Below are 24474 nucleotides of genomic sequence, written 5' to 3' on the forward strand. Positions count from 1 at the left end.
CACACCTTAGCTAAGGCAGCCACATCTAGTACTATAAATTCCAGGTCTTTAATGATATTCCAACATGTATTGCTGATCTGATCTTTAATGAAATGATATAACTTTCTTTCTCTCAAAAAAAAAATTTTATTTCCTTATAAAAAAAAGGTTAAAATAAATAGATAGACCGTCATAAAAAAAATAAAAATAAATAGACAGAGCCCAAAAGTAGAAGAACACAATTCCAGCAAAGAATTGAAGATAAACAGCCACAAAATGAGAAAATAAATTTCATTATTTTCATTATTGAACAACAAAGTAAATTACAATTTAATAACTTTCTACACTGTTTGCTTGACAAAAAAGAAAAAACTTTCTACACTGTTTCATTATTTTGCACACTATCATATACATTTATTGAACAATAAACATTTAAAGCTTTCACACAGATCCTCATTACAATTTTGCAGAAAATGCATACACATAATAACAGAACCTTATTCCCCCATCATATGGAGACACATATTCTATTACATCTGATTTCAACATTGAACTTAGCAACACTTTGTTGATTCTCTTCAAGCTCACGTGCTTTAGATGCACATTTCGATATATGAGCACTAACTTAACTGCTTCAAATCTGCTATAAGGTCTTGACCTATTTGAAATATCACATTCATTAGCCTTTTTCTTTAACTTTTCAACTTCTTCTGCTGTGAGTTTCAACAATTCAGCTCTTGTTTTCTTCTTTCTTTCTTCACTTGTGTCTGATCTTCCTAGAATCAGTGGTAGCGGCTTCAATTCTATGTGTTCGAAATGCGTTTGAATTGGTGTGTGTGAATGGCAATTCGTTAGGCTCTAGTGTTTCTCCTCTTGCTACTTTGGCCCATGAGTTTATCAAGTTACAAACACCGATTGCAAATGCAAAGCTTTCATCTTTGTTTGAGAATCTTGTGACTTGAAAGACAAGCAATGGAATTTCTTCCTTTGGTTTGTTATAATCAATTTGGGAAGAAGCTCTTTGGTATAATCAATGGAATTTCTCACCATAATGATTAATTGTTTTTGTGGTTTCAGCTACTATCAAAATGGCCTCTTTTGCATTGAGATTCAATTCTATTCTTCCACCTTCTGTGAAACACAATCTACCAGCTATAGAATAGTAGTGAACTAAAATTTTGCCGAGAGTTTTTTAAGGTTTCTATGGTCTGTTTTTTTTGTTTGAAGTAGAGTGTATTATTCTTAGATTTCAAATAGTTTGATTAGGAGCTGAATTGTTCAACCAAAATCAACTACACAGTGCTAGCACAAATGCATCAGGCCATTCCTCGTTGTTGTTGTCTACAACAATCACCCGTAACAAGCACATGGTTCTATGAGGAGTTACTTGCAGCGAAGATGATACAAGCTCAAGGGAACCGTAAATGATGTCGTTAACATGGAAAATCTAACGGTTAACAGTTTTGCATTCGCAATTCAATCCGAATGCATGCCCAATTTTGCAATCTCAAGGGAACTTTTATTTTGCACAACAAAATTAAATTGAAAGCTTTTTCTGGATTATAATGTGATAATTCACATGTCACTAGAATATGTCATAGAAGATGGATGTTATATATAAGTTAGTTAATTCTGTGTTATCAAGTTATATTCAACCACTTAAGCTTTACATGTGTGATAGATAAACATGGAGAGAGAACCCACCATTGCATGCAAGGTTACTAATCCATTCATCAATATTCGTAAGATATTCAATCCATAGTCACATAATTCGCAATTCGCTCTGGTACGCGGTACGGGTACGGGTACGCGGTACGCTACATGAGAAGAATTCGATACGTATGAGAGTATAGAGCTTCGGTACGCTTCGGTACGTTCTAATATATTAACCGATACGTTATGAAAAATAATAATTAAATAAACAAAAATATGATTAAAAAAATTGATATCATAAATAAAATTCAACTTTGACAAACATAATTTCATAACATAAACAAAAAATAACAATTAGTATTTTAAAATGTAGATAAAAAAAATGATAAATTTATATTTTAAATTGTCAAAGAACTTTTTATTCCAACTTTAGCACCACCATTCAATAGAAACTACAACGTTGATTAAGTAAAAAATAGAGTGCCAATATTAATATAGTCCAGCTTCATTAACCCAAGCAAAAGCCCAATATTAATATAGTCCAGCAAGCCAACCCAAGCCCAAAAAACCCTAACTTCATTTCAGCATCGTCTTCTTCCTTCCGCCTCTTTGATCCAGTTTCATCATCTTCTTCCTAAAAACTGTGAAACTCTGTCCGCCGCCTTCTAGTTTCTTCACTCACAGACAAAATTCCTACACTCACAGTGCTCCACCTCACTCTTACGATGGTCGTTTTTGCAGGTTCTATGGGTTCGCTGATTTCCGCGAATTCCTTCACGAATCTGCGGGAACCAATACGCAAAAGAACCGCGAACCGATTCGCGGTTCGCCACGCAAAAGAATTGGTACGCGCGAACCAAAAGAATTGTCCTTAACCTTTAAACTCGATCAATTTGATCTCTTAATTTATGAATATATACCGTCATATTTATCTAGTTTTTGGTTGAAAAGCTAAAGAGAAAGGAAAACAAAACAAAAAGAAGGAGGATTCTAGAGTCTATGGAGAGAAGGTCCATGATGTTGGTTGGAGGAGAGTGGTGGACCGTGAGATTAATGTTAGAAGAAGTTCTTAACTCGGTTATAAAGTTTGTACAACACTATTTTCTTCTTTAAGGGTTTGAGCCATAGTCACATAATTCGCGGTTCGTTCCGGTACGCGGTACGGGTACGGGTTCGCGGTACGCGACAGGAGAAGAATTCGGTACGTATAGGGGTATACAGCTTCGGTACGCTCCAGTTCGTAGTAGTAATAATACCTAAATAAATATAGTGAGCTATAAAAAAAAAGAATTTTTTTTACCTAATTTCTTCTAGGCTTAATTGCACTTTTTGCCCCCTATCTTTCCAAAACCGGCGGTTACTGCCCCTTAACTAATTTAAATACAAAACAGCCCCCTAAGTTTGGATTCTATGGCACTTTTGGCCCCCTATGTTTAAAAACTACAAAACCGCAACTTATATTTCGGTTTCGTTGCACTTTTGGCCCCCACAGGTCAATTTTGACCTGGTCCACGCTGACATGGCTGCCACGTGGAATTTTATTTATTTTTTATTTTTTTTAATTCATTTTCTTTTTTTCTATTTTTTTTGTTTTGAAAAAATTTAAAAAAAAATCTGGAAAATATAAAAAAAAATTATAAAAAAAACTCTGGAAAAATTAATAAAAATTTATAATAATGAAAAAAATACCGAAAAAATTAAAAAAATTGGAAAAATTAATAAAAATGAAAAAAAAACTGGAAAACAATAAAAATAAAATCTGGAAAATATAAAAAAATTATAAAAAAATTCTGGAAAAATTAATAAAAATTGAAAATAATGAAAAAATACCGGAAAAATTTAAAAAAAATTGAAAAACTGAAAAAAATGAAAACAATTCTGCAAAAATTAATAAAAATGAAAAATAATATGTAAAAATTAATAAAAATGGAAAAAAATTCTGAAAAAAATCAATATATATCAAAAAATTCGAAAATATAATATTATTTAATTATTTTTATTTTGAAAATTAATTCTCAGAATTTTATTTTATTCGAAAATATAATCTAAATGAATAACAGGAAACAATGGATATTATTTTTATTTTCTAATATTTTTATTTTGAAATATTTTAAGCTCCTGAAGATTTCATATTTTTATGAAATAAAACTTCATACTTTCGATTCAAAAAATATGATTTTTTCATTTTTCCGGTATTGAAAAAAACTGGAAATATGAATTTTTCAAAATATATTAATTTTTTCCAGAATGTTTTCATTTTTTAAATTTTCCAGATTTTATTTTTTATTTTTAAAATTTTCCAGATTTTTGTTTTCATTTTAATTAATTTTTCCAATTTTTTTAATTTTTTCGGTATTTTTTTTCATTATTATAAATTTTTATTAATTTTTCCAGAATTTTTTTATAAAAATTATTTTTTTTTATATTTTCCGGATTTTTTTTATTTTTTTCAAAACAAAAAAAAATGGAAAAAAAGAAAATGAATTAAAAAAATAAAAATTAAATAAAATTCCACGTGGCAGCCATGTCAGCGTGGACCAGGTCAAAATTGACCTGGGGGGCCAAAAGTGCAACGAAACCGAAACATAAGGGGCGGTTTTGTAGTTTTTAAACATAGGGGGCCAAAAGTGTCATAGAATCCAAACTTAGGGGACTGTTTTGTATTTAAATTAGTTAAGTGGCAGTAACCGCCAGTTTTGGGAAGATAGGGGGCAAAAAGTGCAATTAAGCCTTTCTTCTACCAAGTTTCTCACTCTCCACTCTTTGTTCTTGTTCTTCTCACTCAGTCCTCAACTCATGGTGATTCATTTTATATTTACTTTGTAGTCTAAACCTTTTTTTCAACCAATCAGCGGTAACCATGCTTTGGTACGCTTGGTTCGCTGGTTTGTGCGTACCAATACGCCGAAGTACCCGAATTCGGTACTCACGTACCAATTCGCAATTCTCCCTTGATTACACGAATTGTGACTATGGTTTGAGCAATGCAAACATGCCAAACTTAATGAAGAAGGCCTTAAAATAGAGAAGTTAAAATTAAAAACAAAATCAATAAATGATTGACGTGTATGATCCACATTAGCAATAAAAAGGAATCGATAAATTCTTTTTATTTCAAATTTTTATATATCTTTTTACTGTTCAAAATATTTTTATTTTTAAAATTAAATATAATCCTAAAAAATATAAAATAGGGGGCTAAAATTTCCAAATTTTTAAATACCGGGATTCAGATTCTGAATTAGTTAAAATAGGGGTTAATGCTCCATTTAACCCATTATTTAATACCAACTAGGTATCTTTGTATTCATATGTATTTTTTTTATATGTGAAATTCTCTTTCCCTACCGAAACGTGTATGGGTTCGGGAAAAGGATCTCCTGAATATTGGATAGTTGTCGTTAAACCCGACAAAATACTTTATGAAATGGGAGGGGTCCCATAAAATATAGCTAGAAAGGCTATTTCAATAGCGGCATCCAAAATGCCTATACGAACTCAATTTATTTTTTCAGAATAACTATTAGAATGAAATAGGTCTTTCGTATGAAAAAAAATGGTAATTGTCTTTTTTTTAAAACACGTAATATTTCTTTTACTTCAACTTTTTGACTGAAAGATAAAAAAAAATGATATGATTCAACCTCAAACCTATTTAAATTATCTTTGAAAATCTCCCTTCAAAATTTGTAATTATCTTTGCTTGAATTTAAAAATCTAGACTCGTGAAATTTGTTTTTTTAATAATAACATAATACAAATCGAATTTTGAAATTCAGACGCATGGAAAACACAGACACATTCAAGAAATTGAAAAAACTACCATTCATTAATTCAAGTACAACAACATAATTCATAATAGATAACATCAAATTGAAAGACTAAAGTTAAATACATAAATCTTGAAAAAAAAAATACATAATAAATTGAGCACAAACAAGATAATGGATGAAACAAACTAGTAGAACTATCACAAGATGGTATGTTTTCTTCATCGAGTTCAACCATAGAAGTCTTGATAGATTTATAGTATCTCAATTTCCTCTGGTTGCTTACAAGCTTAATAAAAATCCTCCTAAAAAAAATCATGGCATAATCAATAATGCAAAGGAAGGTTGTGACACCTAAAAATTACAACTTTTTAGAGAATGATGAGGTTGAGTGCAATTGAGGAAATGATAGTACAATTAATAACTCCCAGACTCTCTCCAGTATGTATCGTATCTATCGGACGTGTGAATAAGGGAAAATCGGGGGGCTAAAAAGAAATGTTACGTAAGTGTTGTTAGTTGAGTCCATGCAAATCGCTAAAAAAAACCCGACCCAACTCGACGACCCTAACCTAACCAACCCCCCTATATCATCATCAGAATCCTCCATTCAATCAATCAATCCATGGATCGAGTGAGGTCAATTATCTTATTGGTCATCGCCATGAACATACCAATGCTGTTAGTTCCCTTCTTCATGATCGTCGATGCCATAGTAGCAGCAACTGCCGCAACAGACAAAGTAGTAGTACATGATCACGCTGGAGGATGTTTAAGTTCAGTCATACGAAAACCAACTCTAGTCGAATGTTATTTACAAAACCTAAAACTAGCGCTGCACGCAGATGTTTTTGAGGACGACATATTTTGTGGTTCGGCATATGACTACATTATTAAAAACAAGAAGATCAGACGTCTTCTCCGTGGTTAGCTAAGCTAGATGATTCGATTGTAGTTTCTTTTTTTAAGTGTTTCTGTTTTCTCTTCAAATTTCAATAAACTTATGTTACTGCTTATTAATTAATTGATTCATATGCATTCCTTCCTGCTATTACATTATTGGTTATGTTACAACATCAATTTATTTATGATAATGGATGGATAAGTACCTCCTTTCAAAGTTTGTAACATATCACTCGGTACAAAGCTTTGCAAGTTGGTGCTGAAAACGTCCGACTGTTCTTCCCAGGTTCGACACCAAGCCTAGTAAGGTCTCCCTTCTTGTTACCAATCTCTACAGTTTCCACAAGAATGTTTATTCCAACAGTAGACTTCAAAGAAGATATGTATTTTTCTAGAGAAGTTCTTCCCTCCACATATGACTTAGAAACCTGAGTATAACAAATACAAGCAAAGTGAGGACTGAAACAAATGATATATATAAAGAAAAAAGGTACTGATACGGGCACAGTTGAATACTTGTAACAAAGAATCTTGAGATTCTTCAGATACATGAGGAATCAAGCGAGATAGTAGTTCATGTTGCCTTGGTCCAGTAAAAAGTTTCTTCCCAATCATACATTTTCTCCCTTTTAACTTCATGCACTCGGACCATCTACGATATCCATCAGTTTTGTAAAACTTTCCATAGTAAAATGAAAGTATTTCCCCCATCCCTTTGTTCTCGATGAATCTTTTTATCTGAGTAAAATTCTTCCCAAAAATAAACAAACTAAGTAGAAAACATCTGTATCAGCATCGCTCCATGTTTCTGACATGGGTAAACCAGTTGCATAGGAGCGTGATTTATCATGAAAATCTTTTGAATCGGCAGGATTCATTTGAAGTGGGAGCTTCTCTGATTTCTTAATCACGGAAGGAATTTCTGCCTGGTATTCCTGACCTATTCGAGGACTTGATTCAAGGCCTTCATAAGACGCATGATCCATGAAAATATCATTATAATTCTGCTTAAAGAACACCATCTGCCAAGAAAAATAGGAAAACAAAACCAGATAACTAAACACTCAAATCATGGCTTAAGAAGAAATGTTATAAAGGAAATGTAGATTATATAACATCATCTAGAGCATACTTCAAGCATGAGTTATTAATTTAGATATCTTAACTATTAGAATCCAATTATCCAACCCTTGCATATTAATTAGTTATCTAAAAAAGTTTTAGATCTTAATTGTTTTCACTTAAATAACTATCGATGAACTCGAGGTCGGAATAGAATACAAAGCAACATGTGCAATTTTCAGCCAAGACTGCAAAAATTGCCAATACAATCTGTAACATCAAAAATAAATAGGTAAATAAATGGGTGAAGATAATGTGAGAAGTTTGTGCAATAAAAGAGGTTAACGTAGAAGGAGAAAGAAAGAGAACTTGGCTGCTGGTTCGGTTTTTGTGAACGAAACAACAACGATAATGCAGAGAAAATGAATTTGCAAAGCAACACTAATGAACTACTACTAGTAGTTATTAGGAAACGAGTAAAATGAAGAGAAAATGAATTGTTATTATTGAATGGAGAGTTTACAACTGATATATATACAAGAAGCTATGGCTATAGCAAGCTATCATGAACATGCAGTAGAGTATATAAACCCTAACTACAATAACTTGTGCAGCAAGTAATAGTAAACTAAGTGATTTCATCATCACTGTGTAATATCCCCCCACAAGTTGGAGGTTGATAGATGTTTATCAAGCCCAACTTGGATAACAAAACATGAAAAGTCTTGGGAAGTAAAGATTTGGTGAAGAAATCAGCTACTTGATCTTGTGAAGAAACTGGAAGTAGCTTGAGGATGCCAGAATTCAACTTCTCTCTGATCAGGTGACAATCAATCTCTAAGTGTTTGGTTCTCTCATGAAACACAGGGTTAGAGGCAATATGTATAGCACTCTGATTGTCACAATAAAGGACGGGAAGCTTGGAACAAGAGACATGCAAATCACTGAGAAGATACATAATCCATTGTAGCTCACATGTGGCAGATGCAAGAGCTCTGTATTCAGCCTCAGAGGAGGATCTGGATACTGTGACCTGTTTCTTTGTCCTCCATGATATTAAGGAGCTTCCTAAGAAAAAACACTGACCAGAAATAGATTTTCTAGTGTCAAGACATCCAGCCCAATCTGCATCTGAAAAACCTTGCAATGTAAGAGAAGCATTTCTAGGAAAGAACAAGCCATTGCCAGGACATCCCTTAAGATATTTCAAAACTCTTAAAGCTGCATGATGATGAGCTTGAGTAGGTTTAGAGAGGAACTGACTCAATTGCTGTGTAATGAATGTGATGTCAGGTCTTGTAGTATTGAGTTAAAGCAATCTACCCACCAATCTTCTATATGCAGGAACATCATCATATAATGGACCAGAATCATGATGAAGTTTAACAGATGAATCAAAAGGAGTAGAAACTGGTTTGGAACCTATAGTGCCTGAATCATCCAATAAATCCAAACAATACTTTCTCTGATACAATGAAATTCCTGATTTGGAATGTGCAACCTCAATACCCAAGAAGTATTTCAACTGACCTAAATCCTTGATTTTAAACAATGAATCCAAAACACATTTGATGTGAGTGAATTCCTGAAGAGAGTTGCCTGCAAGGATGATATCATCAACATAAACCAGAAGAATGGTGAATGAAGATGATGTTTTCTTCACAAACAAGGAATGGTCAGAGGCAGCTTGTAGGTAGTCATGAGACAAGAGAGTGGAAGTTAATCTTTCATACCACTTTCTACTAGCTTGTTTCAATCCATATAAAGACTTTTGAAGTTTGCAGACTTGATTTGGTTTGTCAGTTTTAATGCCAGGAGGAACTATCATGTACACATCTTCTTGTAGTTCTCCATGAAGAAAGGCATTATTAACATCAAGTTGATGAAGATGCCAATTATGAACTGAAGACAAAGCAATTACAAGCCTGACAGTTGTAAGCTTAGCAACTGGAGAATATGTGTCAAAGTAGTCCAAGCCTTCAATTTGGTTGTAACCTTTAGCCACAAGTCTAGCCTTATATCTCTCAATAGAGCCATCAACATGGAATTTGATTTTATAGATCCATCTGCAACCAATAAGCTTGACATTGGGTGGTAAATCCACAAGCTTCCAGGTGCCAGTTTTCTCAAGAGCTTGAAGTTCAACTTGCATAGCATGCTTCCAACAATCATGTTTACTGGCTTCAGCATATGATTTTGGCTCAGGTTGAGAATGAAGGGACAACACAAAAGAAGAATGAGCATTAGATAATGAATGATGAGAAACATAATGGGAAATGGGATATGTAGATGCATGAATGTTATTGCAAACATAATCTTGCAGATAAGAGGGAGTAGTAATGTTTCTAGATGAATGTCTGGGAACAAAAGGGTCAACAGGTGAAGTAATAGGAGTAGGAGGAGAGACAATAGGTGATGACACTATGTCATCAATAACAGGAGGCTGGGAAGGAGAAGTGTCAACAACAGGTGAAGAAGGCTGATGAGAGAAATACTCCTAGTCAGGAGAAGTTGAAGAAGGGGAATGATGGTAAGGAAGATGATTCTCATGGAAGGTAACATGTCTAGAGACAAATATCTCTCTAGTATGCAGATCATAAAGAGTAAAACCCTTATAACCTGTCTTATATCCCAAGAAAAGAGACTTTCTAGCTCTAGGTTGTAATTTGGTTCTGTGAGAATGTAGAGTGGAAGCATAACATAGGCAACCAAAAACTTTAAACAAAGAAATCTTAGGCAGTTTATTATGAAGCATGAAATAGGGAGATTGATTTTGCAGTATAGGTGTAGGAGCTCTATTCATAAGGAAAACAGCATGATGAATAGCATAAGACCAAAAGGAAGGAGGTAATTTGGATTGGTACAATAAGGCTCTACCAACATTGAGGATATGTTGATGTTTTCTCTCAACCCTACCATTTTGTTGTGGGGTTTCCACACAAGATTTTTGATGAATAATACCATGAGAGGCATAAAAGGCAGGTAAATGAAATTCAGGACCATTATCAGATCTTATAAATTTGGGAGTTGTATGAAAATGGTTTTTAATCATGAGAATAAAGTTTTGAACATGATTAGACACTTCAGATTTGGTTTTAAGGAGAATGATCCAAAGAAATCTGTTATGGTCATCCAAAATGGTGAGAAAGTATCTATGACCATGTACAGAAGCAACCGATAAAGGACCCCAAATATCTAAATGTATAAGATCAAAATTGGCAGAAGCATATGAAGAACTTGAAGTAAAAGGTAAATGCTTGTGCGTGGCAAAATGACAAAGATCACAAGTATCTTTATTATTAGAAGTAATATCAGGATACAAAAGAGACATTTTATGGAGTCTCTGATGAGACAAATGACCAAGTCTAAAATGCCATATGGTATCATTAGGTACAAAATGATCATGTTTATTACAATGTGAAAGAGAAACATTATTACAAGAAATACTAGAAGCATAAGATGACTCTATATGTGAAGGTTGACCTGAAGGATAAAACTTGTATAAGCCATCCACTTGTTTAGCCAAACCAATCATCTTCAAAGACTGGCGGTCCTGTATGATACATTTATCAAGATAAAATTGAAAGAAACAAGTCATAGATTCACAAACTTTGGCTACAGAAATGAGATTGAGTCTAAAATGGGGTGAATAAAGAACATGGGAAAGAGTAAACATAGAATTGAAGGAAACTGTGCCAGCATGATGAGCTAAAACCAAATTACCATTAGGTAAAGAAACATGCATAGGTTTAATTCTATAATAGGAACTAAAATAGGAAAGATCACAACAAATGTGCTCATTAGCACCTGAATCAATAAGCCAAAAGGAAGGTTTACTTGTGAAGGAAGAAACAGAAGCAGATATACCTGCAGAAGTATCAGGTGTTGCAATGCTGGTGGAAGTGATATGATTTGAAGTAGCTTGTGAAGGAAAGGTTGCTGAAAACACCAAATTTGATTGTTATAACATAGATACAAGCTGAGCAAGTTGCTTTTGAGAAAAACCAACAGAAGGAGAACCTGCAGAAGCACCTGAACTAGAAGAAGATGAGGCACCAGTTTCTATATCTTCTTGACAAGCAGCATTAACACGAGGCATATGTTTGTTGACATTAGGGTAGCCATGCTTCCTGTAACAAAAATCCACAGTGTGATTTGTACGGTTGCAGAAAGTGCAAAATCTGGTTGGTTTGTTACCATAGGAACCCTTGCCACGACCTTGGGGTTTCCTTGAATCAGAAGCATTAATTTGAACAGAGGAATCTTCAGTAACACTTAATGAAGTGAGAGAAGCATGATTACTTTCCTCTTGAACAACCAAAGAATAAACTTTGTTCAAAGAAAGAAGAGGATCAAGGAGAAGAACTTGAGTTCTCACCACAGAGAATTGATCATTCAAACCAGTTAGAAACTGCATTATTTGATCTTCATTCCTATGAAATTTGGCAGTTCTAGAAGCAATGCAACGGCAAGGATGAACACAAACACAATTGGGGATTGGTCTGTGTGAAGATAACTCTTCCCAAAAAGATTCCATCTCAGTGAAATACTCTAAAACACTCTTAGAACCTTGCTTCAAGTTATTAATAGATGAACGCAAATTTGCAATACGAATACGATCAACTTTAGAAAATCTTTCTTTCAAATCAAGCCAAACCTCAAGAGCTGTATCACAAAACACAATAGTTGGTGCAATAGATTCTGACACTGAATTGATAAGCCAAGATTGAACTAGATGATTGCAACGTTCCCAAGCTGAACGGTTCAAGTCATCGTCATCAGGCATAGGAATTGAACCATTGATGAATCCTAGTTTGTTCTTCGTTCCCAAAGAACGCTCAACAGTGCGACTCTATGCAATGTAATTAGAACCGGTGATCTTAGGAGTAATAGAAAGAGAATTAGGATTCTCACTAGGATGAACAAAATAAACTGATTCAGTATCAGGAGATGAATTACGAGGCGCCATGGAAAATCAGATAAGAATTCAAGTTGCAGAAAAACAGAGTATGAAAAGCTTCAATGAAGAAGATGAAGCAGAGCAAGAAACAAGTGAATCTGTGGAAAAACAATGGCGCAACAAGGTTGAAACAACCACAAGAAGCAAGAATCACGGTGGATAAACAAGAATCAACACTGGAAAATGAGAAAGAAACGATCAACAATGGTGATCGGAGAAGAAGAAGCAGCGGAGAAAAACGGTTACAAAACCATTATGGATCGTAACAACCTTTCTCTTGTGAAGAGAAGGCGTGTGATACCATATTAGGAAACGAGTAAAATGAAGAGAAATGAATTGTTATTATTGAATAGAGAGTTTACAACTGATATATATATATACAAGAAGCTATGGCTATAACAAGCTATCATGAACATGCAGTAGAGTATATAAACCCTAACTACAATAACTTGCGCAGCAAGTAATAGTAAACTAAGTGATTTCATCATCACTGTGTAATAGTAGTTTTATGTTTTTTTTTTATGTGAATGTTTTATTTTATATGTTCACTTTTGTAAAGAGTTTTTTTTTTTTATCTTTTTTCCCCTTAACCCTACCTTATTGCACTACTAAAAAAACAAAAATTAGTGAGGGAAATTTAGAGAGGGAAAACATGAAATCCCTCTCAAATTCCGTCACTAAATTTTGCGACCAAGGAATTTATGAGGGATTTTATTTTTTCCGTCACTAATTCCCCTCTCTAATTTTGCTTTTTCTAGTAGTGTTGAAAAGAGTTTTTAATAACTAAGCTTGGCTTAAAAATAAGTAAAGTTGGTTAAGATTATTATGATTAGAATTCAAACTCTGATTTTCTTGAAAAAAAAATTTAATTAAAATTTATTAATTACTTGAATTCAATCAGTTTATTTGATATTGTATGCTCTTTTATTGTATTTTGTTGTATTTATAAATTTTCTTATATTTTACTTTTTAATATTTTTAATCTGATTTGCTTAGTTTTAGTTTTATCAGTGGACTCTAGGACGACGTCGTGCCCTCATAAAACCATGGTGAGTGAATCTTGATGAGTCATTATTTAGCTAGTTTTTATATAATATTTAGTTTCGTTTTAATTAGATTTGAATTTATTTTATTTTAATATTGTTTCCTTTTTGAATTATTTTATTACAATTACATATTTTTATATTTCAGGAATGAATATTGGATGGATTGAGTCTTGGAGCAAAAGAAAGGAGTCTGCAGCTGATTTGGAGCAAAAATATGAAGATTCGGGAACAAAAATATAATACCACCAAGTCAGAAGCTTGGCACGGCCCGTGCCAATATGTGGCACGGCCGTGCCACCTCCCAGAAGGCCTTTTGTTGCTTTTGCTTAGTACTTAAGCTACTCTGTTTTAGTTTTACCAAAAAGCCCTTGTAGTTGCTTAAATTTTAAGTTGAATGTAAACTATAAATAGAGTAGCCTCCCATCACAAACATTCATCTTTTGTTCTTGGAATAAAAGTTCATCTTTATTTTATTTACTTTTATGTTTCTTCTTCTTCTTCCTCTTCTCTTCCATGTCTACAATGAATGCTAGTGAGTAGACACTCTTTGTCTTGGGATTGTTGGATAAGTCTAATGACGTAATCCGAATCAAACCAAGCCTTAAACCTTAATTTTATGTAATCCTAATTTCTAATCTAAATTCACCGCTTTAACATGAATTAACCATTATCAAACTGTGGAAGCGAACGCGGATGGTTTGATAATTGTTAATTCATCATCTCAAATATCAATTCATAAAGCGAACGCGGAGCTTTGATATTTGAACAAGTGAATTTAGACAAGGATTGCGAAACATGAGAATAGTCTAACAAACCTTGAGACATATAAAGTTTCGATCTTCAAGGGTTCCAAAGGCAATCACCCATGAGAATAGGTGTGGTTGTTGGAGGAATACACTCACTGACTTCGAGAGAAGCTTTGATACGCTAAAGAGAAACTTGTCTTTAGAAATTAGGACTAACGTAAGGTTATAAGTTTAAGGGTTGTTTGTGAAGGATTCGTCGTTACGATGAACCAATAATCTCAAGGCTCTTTTCTTTTATTATTTTTATTTTCTTTTAATTAAACAAAAATATAACTTTCTACCTTTTAAAACCTTCATTCTAATCATTGTTAAAAGTTAATTGAATTCATAACTCCCTGTCGGAACGATATCTTTTTATTACTACATCGGTAAACCGTGCACTTGCGGTTTATCCTATCAAATCTACCCCTGAAAGATGTAAGCGCACTAAATCTTGCCCTTCAGGTGTTGATCGTTTAGTGGCAGTGGTGTCTGAACTCTAAAGTTTAAAGTGGATTCATGACCATAATCATGGGGACGCATATATTATCTTTTCTACTATAAGAAAAAAGAAGAAGAAAAAAGCCTGACCAAAAAAAAAGAAGAAGAAGAAGAAGAAGAAGAAAATAACTGAGTTCCTGTGGTGGTCAAAGTAATGGAATTGAAAGAGGTAAAAATAAGAGAAAAGTAGGGGTTTTGCTTAGACATTCAGTGTATAGTCTAAAAAAAGTTTTTGAATACAATCCATCAAAATTTGAAAGTTTTTGAATACTATGACAGTTGTTGTAAGTTGTAAAAAAAATTGATTGAATATCACAAAATTTATTCAAATTATATAAAAGTATTGATTGCATATAATAAAACTTTTTCATCAAACAATCATTTTATAAAACTATTTCAAATCCTAAAGTGGAATAAGGGACAAACTTAAGGATAATTTTTAGTTGGTCACAACCACATATATTAATCAATCAAGCGCACACACAATATTTACATCATTTTCAATATTTTAGTAAAAAGGAAAAAATGAGTATTATCTTTCTACATTTTTCTTTAAATTTAGGCTTATGAACCCACAAATCTTGCTCCAAACGTAATCATGAATCATCAACCCGTCCATTGAATCCCTCTATAAGCTATAAGCTATAGATCGTTAAGATTTATCACCCTTAAGTAAGGTTCCATCTTGCGGTGCACAACGTGATATTTTGTAATCTTGTGTCATTGGACCCAGAAAATTGTCTAGAACAAAAGACACAAGACTTGTCTATTATATGAAAGATTAAGGAGAAAACAAGTGTAAATATCAAGTACTGCAAATATTGAGCCATCCAATGATGCAATTCCAATATTTGTTTCATCACGTTTTCATGAAACCCGCAAGAATGAAGTTGAATCAAGTGTTAAACATATCAAGACATTGCACTTGATTTGCAAGTCATAATTTATATTTTTTAAATTTAATATTTTTAATTTAAAATTGTTATTATCTCTATACATATACACATTTCATTAATTATTTTGAAAACTAATCTTTTTATTCCTCTAAAAAAACTACTCTTTTTATTATATATTTTAAACTTGCATATCCCAATTTTGCATTAAGAAATTTCAGAAAAGTCTTCAAAATGAAAGCAAAGACCAAATAGAAAGAATATTGACGACACTATATGTTGTAAGTAATTATCACTCTGGAACAAAATACCAATATCCAAGTCAATGCAATTAATTTCACACAATCAAAATACCAGATGTGTATATCACAATTCACAACTAATGGTGCATTTTACGTAAAAAGATAAATAAATAATAAAACCAATGGTGCATACATCTTCACGTTACAATCAAGGTATAATTTTTTGAATATACATAAATAATCGAGGTATGATGATTAACTTCCTAAAACCAAAAAATATTAAGCCAATCATGAGTATAGTTTTCTATTTTTTTTTTAAGGATAGTATACTTTTTTTCTTATTTCAATTTCTAAACTTTATTATTATTATGATTATTATTATTATTGGAAGACATACTTATCTGATGATTATAATTTTTTTAAGACCATACATAAAATCCTCTTATTTAATAGTTAGAGATTATTATTATTATTATGATAATTATTATTATTCTCATAATAATAATAATAATAATAATAATAATAATAATAATAATAATAATAATAATAATAATAATAATAATAATAATAATAAAATTATTACAATTTTTAATGAATAATGTTATAGTTGTGAAATCCATTAACTTTTTTTCGTCCATTTGAAAATTGATTATTATGAATTATAAACATTTGTATCAATATAAAAAAAATTGCACTTCAAGATCTTCAACACAACCAACCCCTCATGACTCAAATATGAGAGGGCCCAAGTATGTGTTAGACAATGATTTGCGAATGCTTATTTATTTCAAACATTCACTATTTTATTATATGAAAATCATGTGTATTTCACTGTTTTATGATGTTGTTCTGGACCGGTTAAAGACATGGGCTTAACTGCTTAGGCCCAATAACAAACCAAGCTCAAATGCTGCATTTGGCAACTTATTCACAACACACCCCTTCTCTGCGAGGGTGGTGCTCGGAGCAACTGAGACCTATTCAAACGAACACTAACGTCTCTTTCCCACGTTCCCACAAATATCTCACCGGCGGTTACACTTCTACTTATTTCGTAACCGCCGGACACATGTGTGCCTTACAAAGGCTCTGCATTCACCCACCTCTATAAATATAAGGCTCCTCGCAGCCTCCAAGGTAGAATCTCTTTCACTCTCAAACCCTTCATTTTGAACCTCTACTTACTTGAGTGTCGGAGTGTATGCAGGTACACACCCCCCATTCGGTCCAGCGCTCACCGGAATACTTTCACCACCGTGAACCACCGCATTCAACCAAGCACCGGCAACCACCTTCTGATCAGGTACAATCAAATGTCATTATCAATATGATGGGACTCGTATTAATGTCATAAATAAAAAGGTGAATTTGGAAAGTTAGTGTTGTTAGCATAACTTTTTTCTTTATGGGTAAATGTTAGGGTTAGTTGGTTTTAGAGAGGACGAGGAAAATGTTTATTTTTTAAGAAAGTTAAAGTTGAAGGTAGTTTTAAAAAAAAAAGTCATCCCAAAAAGCCAAAACATATATTTTCTTTATATATACTAGCGAAAAGACGGGCACTCCCGTGCCACTCTTTCCACTCTTTTTACTGCGCTAACGTTTAAAAATTATGAACGGTTTTTTTTTTTATGAAATTGTGATTTTGATTAAAACTAAAAATATAAATATTTGTTGCTTTCAAGTTATAACAAACCAAACTAATGATCATGAAACCTGAAACATCGTTGAAAAAAATCGTAATCGCTCCTAGTTTGTAGGAGATCGTAACCTCTCAGTAACCCTAAACGCTCTCACCCTTCCATCTTCATCGCTTTACCCTATTTCTCTATTTGTTATCCTTCCTTAAACAGTTGTATATTGTTTCTGGATAGTTGGTTTTCTTAGTTTGCAATTTGTGCGCTCTTTGTTCCCTTTCTTGGTTTTGGCCTATCTGTTTTCTTCCTGTTTTTTGGATTTTTTCATCTTTTGTTCCTGAGTCTTCCCCTTCAATTCTCTGGCATCCCTTTTCTTGATTGCCCTCTCCCTCATGTTTGTATGTTTCTTCCTTTTGTGCCAATCTCTTCTGGTTTGATTCTTCTAATTTGTTCTTCTTATAGTTTATCTTGAACCTTGGTTTTCTTCTTATCTTTGTTCTTCCTTATTTGATTATTTGCATCATCTTCTAATTTGTTCTTTTTCTTGTTTCTCTTGAACCTTCTTGGTTTTTCTTTTTATCTTTGTTCTTCCTTATTTGATTATATGCATCTTCTCAATCCTTATCTTTTGTCCCTGTTATCATGGAAACACCAAGAGGTAAAGAAATCATCAATTCCTCAAATAATGATCAATCTGACATTAGACACAACAACATTCAAAGGCCACAAATAATTCAGAAACTTGACATCTCTTACATGGAAATTGGAAGCAATCATGATCCAAGATCAGCCTCTAATGGAAGACAGTCAAACAACCAAGGTTACCACACTCCCCTGCATCTGAATTTTCAAGAAACCATCAGGAAAATAGAAACCAAGATTATGAGGGATGCAACATGAATACTGAGGGACCCTTCTTTATGTATGAAGAAGAAGTGCTGGGTGAAGGAATCAAACATTGCAAAAACAGTATCTTAGGTAAACTTCTTGCACCTAAGCAAATCTCTACGTAAATTCTACATAACTCTCTGATGGGAATATGGTGCAGTCCTGCTGGTTTCAAGATCACATAACTTGAAAATAATTTGTATATATCAATTTTCCTTTGAAAAGGAATCTGATATTAGTAGGATTCTAAAGGGGGAACCATGGATTATAAGGAATGTCTGGCTGAAGCTTTATCTATGGAATAGAAACACTAACATCCAAGACCTGGATTTTCTACATGCCCCCCTTTGGATACAGATCTGGGGCTTACCCTTGCACTGCAAGATTGTAACTATGGGTCACCAACTAGGAGACAAAATTGAAAAAGTGGAAGAAGCAGCTATCTATGAATACCCTAATAATGCAAAAAACATAAAAGTCAAGGTCCAGTTTAACATCTCCAACCCAATTAGAGCAGGAATGTATATTGGCAATGAAATGATGGAATCAACTGGGCAGACTTTCGGTATGAAAATTTACCCCTATTTTGTTTCAGATGTGGGCTTATTGGTCATAGTAGTCACAACGTCCCTAAAGATATGCTTGATATGATGGCAAATCTTCAAATTAAAAAGGCTTGGGCTAACTAGGGAAATAAGGATGGTACTCCAACAAATTATGCTAACATGCAAGGTTGGAATGCTCAAACTATGCAGACTCCCAAACCCCTGAAGAGAAAGTTTCTACCAGCTTCACACACCATTCAAGTCCAGAGGGTTGGGCAAACCCTCTGCAGTTAGAGCTCTGAGGCATCTCCTAAAGGTCTATTACCCAAATATTGTGTTCCTCGGTGAAACTAAGCTCTCTGAGTCTGATTTGAATTTAAAGTCTAAGCTATGTACTGATATTTTGCCCAATTACCTTTTTGTTAATTGTGCAAATTATAAGGGTAAAAGGTCTGGTGGTCTAGCTATGATTTGGAACAATGATGTAAATTTGAATATTCATAATCATGATGCAAGATACATTGACTGCTACATTTCCTATTCTATTACTAATTTTGAATGGTATGTTACTGGTTTTTATGGTTTTTCAACTCACAAAAAAAAAAAAATCTTGTGAGTTTATCAATAATATTAAAGCCAGCCATCAACATGATAACTGGCTCATATTTGAAGATTTTAATATGATTTTGCATGAAAAAGAAAAAATGGGAGGCAACCCTATTGATTTAAATATTTTTGATCACTTTCATAACACTATAAATGCCTGTAATCTTACTGATCTTGGCTATATTGGAGAAAATTTCACATGGGCTAATAATCAGGCTGACACTCACCATATTCAAGAAAGACTTGACAGGTTTTTAGCTACTACTAGCTGGATTTCTAATTACCCAACTTTTTATAATAATCATTTGCTTAGATATGCTTCAAATCATAATCTTATGCTTCTAGAGCTTTTGGCTAACAATGAATGCAAAACAATTAAAAAGAAGCGTCTGCCTAGATTTGAGCTATTGATAATATTAGTACTACATTCATTGATTATTTTAATAGTATTTTTTTCTACCTCTAAACCAAATGATATGCAGGATACTATTGATGTGGTCAAAGATAGAATCACTCCAGATAACCATGATTACCTTCAGCAAGAGTTTAGTGTTGTTGAGGTTTTTAGAGCAATTAAGCAGATGAAAAGCTCAACTGCCCCAGGCCCTGATGGTTTACCTGCTCTCTTTTACCAATCTTATTGGGATGTTATTGGTCCTGATATCACTAAGTATGCTCTTACTATCCTAAAGCACAATGGTGACCCTGGTAATATCAATGATACTTTTCTCTGCCTTATTCCTAAGATTAAGAATCTTATATTACCTTCTGATTACAAGCTAATTGCTCTATGTAATATGCTCCTTAAAATCATTACAAAGACCATTGCTAATGGACTTATAAAGATCCTACCTGCTATTGTTAGCCCTCAGCAGAGTGCTTTTCTCCCTAATAGGCTTATTTCTGATAACACCATATTAGCTTATGAAGCTTTTCACTACTTAAAGAACCATAAAAATAAAAATAAACAGGTGTTGTTGGTATTAAGCTTGATATGGAAAAAGCTTATGACATAGTGGAATGAGACTTTTTAGAGGCTACCCTCCTCACTATGGGCTTTCCCATTAATCTAGTCAACACTATCATGCTATGTGTCAGAAGTGTTTCTTTTTCTGTTCTCATTAATGGGTCTCCCTCTGCTACTTTCAAACCTAAGAGGGGTATCAGACAGGGAGGTCCCATGTCTCCTTATTTATTCATTCTATGTGCAGAAGTGCTTTCTGGCCTAATAGCTAGTTATCATGAGCAGGGAAAAATCCATGGCATTACTATAGCTAGAAATGCTCGTGCCATCTCTCATCTTTTCTTTGCTGATGATGGCATGATTTTTTGCAGGGCCCGCAAAAATGAAGCTCATAACCTAATGGAGATATTTGCTGAATACCAAAGAATCTCAGGGCAAAAAATCAATCTTAACAAATCTGAAATGGTATTTAGCCCTAATATTCTTCAAGGTGACAAGGCAGACTTTCAGTCCTTCATGCCCATTCAAATTACAGACAACATTACCAAATACCTAGGGCTCCCCACTCATATAGGCAGATCTAAGAATCACATCTTCAACTTCATTATGGACAGATTTAGAAGCAAACTAAAAGGGTGGAAGGAAAATAATATATCTTTTTCTGGTAAGGGGTGCTTATTAGAGCTGTCATTCCGGCTATTCCCACGTATGTGATGAGTGTGTTCCTAATCCCCCAAGGCATCTGTGATAGAATTCAGCAGGATATTTGTAGGTTCTGGTGGGGAGGGAATGAAGATAAAAAAAAAATCCACTGGAAGAAGAAGGACTTTCTATTCAGGTCTAAACATATTGGAGCTAAGGGGTTCAAGTCAATGCGTAGCTTCAATGAAGCCCTGCTTGCTAAGCATGTATGGAGGCTTCACAAATATCCTACCTCTTTTTTGGCTAAGTGTCTAAAAGCTAAATACTTTACTCATACAGATGTTTTTCAAGCTAGATTAGGATATAAACCTAGTTTTGTATGGAACAGTATATACCACACTATATGGATTATCCAAAAGGGGGGATGCTGGAAAATTGGGGATGGAAGTTGTGTTAAAATATGGGAAGATAATTGGTTGCCTCAAAAACAACAACACAACCCAAATCCAGTATGTCAAAGACCTCATAGAAGAACATACAAAGGACTGGAACCAGACTATGTTGGACAACAATTTCCTCAGTTTTGAGAAGGACCGGAATAACCAACTCCCTCTAATTCAAGAAGATATTGAAGAAAGACTTATGTGGATGCACAATAAGGATGGTGTTTACTCAGTGAAATCTGGATACAACCTCATTAGAAAATGGTACCATAATAGGGAACAGGGGACCTCCAATACTGATGCTAATCACAAACTATGGCAAACTCTATGATCCCTCAATACCATACCTAGACACAAAGATTTCTTATGGAGGGTTATCAATGATGCAGTTCCAGTTAGATACGAGTTACACAAATAAGGCTTACTAAATGACATGTTTTTCCCCAGATATGCTACCAAGCTAGAAACTTTAAATCATATAACCATGGAGTGTCCTTCGCAAGGAAGATCTGGTTTGGTTCTAACCTCAATATCAAATTTCCTGAACAAACTGAATATGACTTTAAGGAATGGATCCAATAGTTTATGATAACAAAGGATGCAGAAATGCTTATCTATACCGCATCCTTGATCTATAATCTCTGGTTTGCTAGAAACAAGTTTATTTTCGAATCTAGCAGATTCAGTGAAAAAGATGTTTTGAATATCATCAGTAAAAATGTTCAAGACTACAACACATGCAACACTATTGTCTCTAAATCGCAAGTGATGCAAAATACTAGATCAAGATCTCATGCACAACAAAACAGGGAAGCTTTTTTGAAGAAGCCATATCAAAATTTCTAAAAAATCAACACAAACGTGAACTTATCATAAGCCAATACCTAGGGTTTAGCAGCAATCTGTCGCGACGAAAATGGTGAAGTTTTAGCAGCAACAATGTGGCTGATAGAGCCAAACCGCAAGTGCACGGCCTATCGAAGTAATAGTAGTAAGTAGAGTATCGTTCCGCTAGGGAGTTGTTCAACTTAATTAACTTTTAATGAATGATTATAGGAGAGAAAGTTGATAAGAAAGGGTTTGATTGCTGAAGGTAAAAACAATAATAATAAAAGGGCCTTAGGATCATTGGTTCATCTTAATAACTAATCCTTCACTAGACAAAACCTAAACATCTAATTTCATGATTTACACACTGATTTCTAAAGACCGGTTTCCCTTAGCCCCTCACCTTTCCGATGAAAGTCCGGTGAGAGTTTACTTCTAGCAACCAAGCCTATTTCACTGACATGATTACTAGAAGATGCATAGAGGATTGAAACTACTCTTTGTCTCAATAATTGCAAAGACTATTTCACAGTTTTGCAATTATTGTCTAGATTCACTTGTTCCAACATCAAGACTCCGCTCTCGCTTTATGAATTGATGTTTGGGATGATGGATTAACGATTATCAAACCCTCCGCTTTCGCTTCCACAGTTTGATAATTGTTAATCCACGTTAAGACGGTGAATCTAGATTAGAAATTAGGGTTACATGGAAATTAGGGTTTAGACATGTTTTGTTTAGGATTGAGTCATTAGACTCCCCAACAATCCTAAGACTAAGAAGTGTCTACTCACTAACGTTCATTGTAGACATAGGGGAAGAAGAGAGAAAGCAATAAAGTAAAAGAACAATAGTATAAAAGTGAACTTTTATTCCAAGAACAAAAGATGAATGTTTACGATGGAGTGCTACTCTATTTATAGCTTTACAATTGACTTAAAATCTAAGCAACTATAAGGGCTAATCAGTAAAACTACAACAGAGTAACTTGGGCCCGAAGAAAAAGCAGCAAAAGAGTGTTTCTGGATCGGGCACGGCCGTGCCACATGTTGGCACGGGCCGTGCCAAGCTTCTGAGTTTGGGGGAACATATTTTTGCCCCGTATCTTCGTATTCTTGTGCTGTATTTGCTCCAGTCCTCTTTCTTTCGCTCCAAGGCACCTTCCACCATATATTCATTCCTAAAATAAAATAAAAGACAATTTAAAGTAAAATATTCTAAAAGGAAATAAAATGCAATAAAATAAAACTAAATCTTAAATAAAACTAAACTAAATAAAGCATTAAATTAGACTATCTATGACTCATCAGTGGCGCAGTGTGGGTTTCAACGACTCAGCAGTAGCGGAAGCATACAAAATTTATCTGGCTATGGAGTCCGCAAATCAATGTGGTTTTATGGATGTCATTTTTTAATCGGACAACAAAAAGATCATTAGGCTTCTTACTGCGAAGGAGACAATCCCTAATCTCTATGTTGGTAATGTAATAAGAGGTATCACATTTAGAAAGGGAAGGTTCAGAAGGGTGGTCTTTAGTCATGTGGGTAGGAAGGGTAATGGCCCAGCTCATAAGCTGGCCCAACACGCTCTCACTGAGCCCAATAAAGTCTGGTTGGAGGAAACTCTTTCATGTATTGTAACTGAAGTCCATTGGGACATCTTTAATCAATAAAAATGCCTAATCTTTATTCAAAAAAAAAAAAAAAGACTAATGAAATTAAATTTTCTACTAAATATTAAGAAATTGTGAATTACAGATCCAACAAACATATCATTTGTTCATGTAGTCTTTTACTATCGCAGTTTTACATTGTGATTGAATTACCTATTGCACTCATTTTTAATGCATTTCACTTATAAATGAAATAATATAGCAGAAGTTAAAATGAAACACCGTAATTTATTATTTGAATTCTTACCTAACCTAATAAATTAATATCAATAAAAATAAAATTGAACTAGAATTCAAATATCAGCTGTGAAATATCCAACACAGACACATCTATAAACTAAATTAGAAAAATAATGTCCGTGGAAATTACCATTTTGCCCTTCTGAGGGGTATTTTGGTAAATTACAAATTGGACTCCCCTTGCCTATATATGTGAAAAGAAAAAAAAAAGAAAAGG

At 33.7% G+C, this 24474-nt stretch overlaps 2 pseudogenes; both read right to left on the bottom strand.

Moving 5' to 3' along the window:
* Positions 1-487: 487 nt before the first annotated feature.
* Positions 488-4494, bottom strand: LOC146938003 (hydroxycinnamoyl-CoA:piscidic acid hydroxycinnamoyltransferase-like; annotated as a pseudogene).
* A 1923-nt stretch (positions 4495-6417) lies between these two features.
* Positions 6418-7615, bottom strand: LOC146938004 (uncharacterized; annotated as a pseudogene).
* Positions 7616-24474: the final 16859 nt, after the last annotated feature.

The sequence above is a fragment of the Medicago sativa genome, chromosome 3, assembly GCF_051527215.1.
Source record: "Medicago sativa cultivar Bolivia chromosome 3, Bolivia_mono, whole genome shotgun sequence".
Classification (NCBI taxonomy): Eukaryota; Viridiplantae; Streptophyta; class Magnoliopsida; order Fabales; family Fabaceae; genus Medicago; species Medicago sativa.